General features: G+C 54.4%; 1 protein-coding gene across 1 annotated transcript in view; it reads right to left on the reverse strand.

Annotated features, from left to right (window-relative positions):
* LOC122261039 (zinc finger MYND domain-containing protein 19) overlaps positions 1-5,000 on the reverse strand; it is a 93,271-nt gene that overhangs the window by 59,086 nt on the left and 29,185 nt on the right. The window lies entirely within an intron of this gene.

Raw genomic sequence — 5,000 nt, forward strand, 5'->3', positions numbered from 1 at the left:
GAGGGAGCGAGGGAGCCCAGCCGCTGGTGGTGGGTGTAAGGCAACCCGTCCCCGTGATATGACACCCCCATCTCTTCCGTGCTTCAAGAGCAGGGAGAGGGAGAGGGAGGAGGAGGGAGAGGGAGGAGGAGGGAGAGGGAGGAGGAGGGAGAGGGAGGAGGAGGGAGAGGGAGGAGGAGGGAGAGGGAGGAGGAGGGAGAGGGAGGAGGAAGGAGAGGGAGGAGGAGGAAGATGGGGGGGGGGTAAGGAGAGGATAGGGGAGAGGGAAGGAAGGAAGGATAGGGGAGAGAAGGAAGCAGGAGCAGAGGGGGGACAAGAGGGGGAGGGGAAAGAGGGGGCCTCGTACTGACTGGGATTGCGATGTATGTTTTGTTTGTTTCTGTTGCCTAGCCTCATTTCCGGTCGAGTGTCAAGAGGTCCTCGTAATTAATCATTGTTTGGCCGACCGACTGGGAAGCAACCGAACGGACACACTTTAGAGTCGCGCGATTGCTGCACACAGGCCTACGCGGTGACAGGACATACGTAATTTATTCATCACTGCAATAACACGTCTCGAATCAACAGCTAGCAAACAGAAATAAAATAAATAAACGCCAAAGATCAAAGCTAGATTTAAAAAGAGGTGGATGGGGGGGGGGAGGTTTGAAGTGGGCTGTGCAGGAGGGGGTTGAGAAGGCGGGGGAGGGGTGGGGAAAGAGGAATTGAGGGAGATGAGGTTTGGCAGAGTGTGTGAGGAACCGAGATGGAGGGGGTGGTAGATGGGGAGGAGGAGGAGGAGGGGGGGGAGAAGGAGGAGGGGAAAAAGGGGGAATGAGATTGGGGAAGTGGGGTGAGTGGGTGGGTGTTGGTGGGGTTAGCAAAAGATTAGCTGCCGTAACAGTTAAGATGACCTCACAACCGGAAGCTCCCATGGCGAAGGTCAGGAGGAAACGTGCGCGCGCGCGCGCGTGTGTGTGTGTGTGTGTGTGTGTGTGTGTGTGTGTGTGTGTGTGTGTGTGTGTGTGTGTGTGTGTGTGTGTGTGTGTGTGTGTGTGTGTGTGAGAGAGAGAGAGAGAGGTGTAAGTAGCAACGGAAAAGAGGTAGAACCGTAAAATACACACGCGCAATAAACAAGGGAAAAGCAGAACAAAGACCGAGCAACATGGCACAAAATAATAATTAAAAAAAAAAACATCTAACGGCAACGTTGCAGGAGAGACCCCGACCGCACACAGAAAAGAAAGAGAAAGGGTGGGCGGAAAACAGAGGAAGGGTGCACGCCCAATTGCAGGAACTACTGTTGCAGGTGTTGCAAAAGCCCAAAGGGAACCTCACGCGCCCGCCCTCGCACTCGCACTCTGCAACTCGCAGGATGCACAGCACACTCGCATTACTCTCTCTTCCTTTCTCTATTTCTTTCTTTCTTCTTTCTCTTTCTCTGTGTGTGCATGTGTATACGGATGTGTGTATGTGTGTATACGTATGTGTGTGTGTGTCTATAGGAGTATGTATGTGAATGTTTGTAAGCATGGGAATGTTTATGTTTGTAGGTATGTACATGTGTATTTGCATGTGCATGTGTATGTGCACTTGTATGTATATGAGTGTGCATATGTTTGTATTTCTGTATAGGAAAGCATGTGTGTGTTGGGGTAAGTGTGTTGCCGGCGCCCCGGGAAGCCGCGAAAGAAGCCCTATCCATCGACGCGCCACGCTCGTCACAGCTCGAGTGAGGCGCCGAAGGGGAGAGGAGGGGGTGCGGGAGAGGAGGGGAGGGGAGGGGAGGGGAAGGAGAGGAGAGGAGAGGAGAGGAGAGGAGAGGAGAGGAGAGGAGAGGAGAGGAGAGGAGAGGAGAGGAGAGGAGAGGAGAGGAGAGGAGAGGAGAGGAGAGGAGAGGGGAGGGGAGGGGAGGAGAGGAGAGGAGAGGAGAGGAGAGGGGAGGGGAGGGGAGGGGAGGGGAGGAGAGGAGAGGAGAGGAGAGGAGAGGAGAGGAGAGGAGAGGAGAGGGGAGGGGAGGGGAGGGGAGGAGAGGAGAGGAGAGGAGAGGAGAGGAGAGGAGAGGAGAGGAGAGGGAGGAGAGGAGAGGGGAGGGGAAGAGAAGGAGGAGGGGAAGGAGAGGAGAGGAGAGGAGAGGAGAGGGGAGGGGAGGGCGAGGGGAGGAGAGGAGAGGAGAGGGAGAGGAGAGGAAGAGTGGAGAGGGAGGTGGAGGAGGAAGAGGGAGAGTGAGAGGAGAGGAGAGGGGAGGGGGAGGGGAGGAGAGGAGAGGAGAGGAGAGGAGAGGGTGAGGGGAGAGGGGAGGGGGAGGAGAGGAGAGGAGAGATGAGAGAGGGGAGGGGAGGGAAAGAGAGGGAGGAGAGGATGAGGGGGAGGGGAGGGGGAGGAGAGGAGGAGGAGAGGGGAGGAGAGGGTGAGGGGAAGGAGGAGAGGGGGAGGGGAGGAAGAGGGGATGGGGAGGAGAGGAGAGGAGAGAGAGGGGAGGGGAGGAGAGGAGAGGAGAGAGGGAGGAGAGGAGGGGAGAGGAGGAGGGGAGGGGAGGAGAGGAGAGGAAGAGGAGAGGGGAGAGGAGAGGAGCGGAGAGCGAGAGGAGAGCTAGCGCGAGAGGAGAGGAGAGGAGAGGGAGGAGGAGAGAGAGAGGAGACGAGGGAGAGGAGAGAGGAGAAGAGGAGAGAGGAGAAGAGGAAGCGAAGAGAAGAGGAAGAGGAAGAGAAGAGGAAAGGAAGAGAAGAGCAGAGAAGAGAGAGAAGGAGGAATGAGAAGAGAAGGAGGAATGAGGAGAGGAGGGAGGAGGGAGAGAGAGTAGGGAAGAGGAGAGGAGAGGAGAGGAGAGGGGAGGAGAGGAGAGGAGAGGAGAGGAGAGGAGAGGAGAGAGGAGAGAGGAGAGATGAGAGAAGAGAGAAGAGAAGAGAAGAGAAGAGAAGAGAAGAGAGGAGAGGAGAGGAGAGAGGAGATGAGAGAAGAGAAGAGAGGAGAGGAGAGGGAAGGAGCTGTAGGTGAAGATGGGGAGAGAGGAGAAAAAAAGATGCGGCTTCTCTCCTAATCCGCCTACAAGCACACACAGGTACACACGCGAGAGGACTTCAAGGCAGAACATCCAGATTACGCATTCATTGCACACTGATACCGCATAAGCCTGATCATAGCACTTGCCACTCGTTTACATACACATGATGACACAACTTATCAATATTAGGACACATTGCTGATTACTGACCCCCCCCCCCCCACCATATTATTATATTTACATATACCTTCACAAAAATCACTTTTACAGACATACACATACAAATGTAAAACACATACACTCTAAATCTCACTATCACTCTCCCTCTCCTCTCCCTCTCCCTCTCCCTCTCCTCTCCTTTCTCCCTTTTCCTTCTCCCTCTCCCCTCTCCTTTCATTCATCACATACCATCAAAAAAATCAAAAAGTAAAGTAAAATCTACAATTCTCCTCAATAGCTTCCATTTGAAGATAAGACCAAGATGAAGCCAAGACGAAATCCAAATCAAAGTCAAGGGAAGCATGGACGAAGCCAAGAGAGGCAAGACGAATCAAGACAAATTGAAGCCGAAGCCAAGAGGACGCAAGACAAACGAAGAGGACGAAACTAGGGACGAAGCCAAGACGAGTCGAATCGAAGCCAAATGAAGCCAAGTCGAGCCGAATCCGAAACGCCAGAGGAAGCCAAGTCGAGCGAATCGAAGCCAAGATGAAGCCAAGATGAAGCAAGCTCGAGCCGAATCGAAGCCAAGATGGATATGCCAAGATTGAAGCCATGTCGAGTCCGTATCGAAGCCAAGATTGAAGCCAAGATGAAGCCAAGTCTAGCGAATCGAAGCCAAGATGAAGCCAAGTCGAGCCGAATCGAAGCCAAGATTAGATGAAGCCAAGTCGAGCCCGAATCGAAAGCCTAGAGAAGCCCAAGTCGAGTCGAACTTGAAGCTAGAGGAAGTCAAGCAACCGAAGACGAAGCCACGACGAAAGAAAGACGGAATATCGTACGGGAAATCTACTTCCCTTTCCTTCCACGTTGTAATAGGCGGGTCCTCACCCTCCGGTGGCTTCGAGGCGGATGGAGGAGGGAGGGTGGGTGGGAGGGAAGGGGGGAGGGAGGAAGGGAGGGAGGGAAGGAGGGAGGGGAAGGAAGGTGGGAGGGATGGGAGGGAGGGAGGAGAGGGAGGGAGGGAGGAAAAATTTTTTTGGGGGAGGGGAGAGAGAGTGAGAGGGACGAAGAGAGGGGAAGTGGAGGGAGGGGGAGGGGGGGGGAGGGAGAGAGAGAGAAAGAGAGAATGAGAGAGAGAGATGGTGGGAGGGAAAAGGAGAGAGGGGGGAGGAGAGATGGAGAGAGGGAGGGAGATAGGTAGAAAGAGAGAGAGGTAGAGAGGTAGAGAGGGAGGGAAGGAAAGAAGGAGAGAGAGGGATAGAGGGAGAGAGGAAGGGAGGGAGAGATGGAGAGGAGAGAGGGAGGGAGAGAGAGGGAAAAGAGTGGAGAGAGAGGGAGGGTGGGTTCGGAGTGGGAGGGAGAGAGAGGGAGGTGGGGGTAGAGAGGGGGGGAGTCGAGTGTGGGGGTTAGAGAGGGTTAGGGAGAGAGAGAGGTGAGAGATGTGAGAGTGAGAGAGTGAGAGTGAGAAGAGAGGAGAGGAGGGAGAGAGAGAGAGAGAGAGAGGAGGAGAGAGAGAGGAGAGAGAGGACGTACACATGACATACGTAATTTATTCATCACTGCAATAACACGTCTCGAATCAACAGCTAGCAGACAGAACTAAAATAAATAAACTTCAAAGCGATCAAAAAGCTAGTTTTAAAAAGAGGTGGATAGGGGGGGGGGGGGGAGGGGGGGGGGAGGGAGGGAGGTTTGAAAGTGGGCTGTCAAAGGAGGGGTTGAAGAAGGCGGGGGAGGGGTGGGGAAAGAGGAATTGGGGGAGAGATGAGTTTGGGCATAAGTGTGGTGAGGAACCGAGATGAGGGGTGGTTATTGGGGAGAGGAGGAGGAGGGGGGGGGGAGAAGAGAGGAAAAA

The sequence above is a fragment of the Penaeus japonicus genome, unplaced genomic scaffold, assembly GCF_977035675.1.
Source record: "Penaeus japonicus unplaced genomic scaffold, GWHDUDI00000001_assembly GWHDUDI00000038, whole genome shotgun sequence".
In the NCBI taxonomy this organism is placed as follows: domain Eukaryota; kingdom Metazoa; phylum Arthropoda; class Malacostraca; order Decapoda; family Penaeidae; genus Penaeus; species Penaeus japonicus.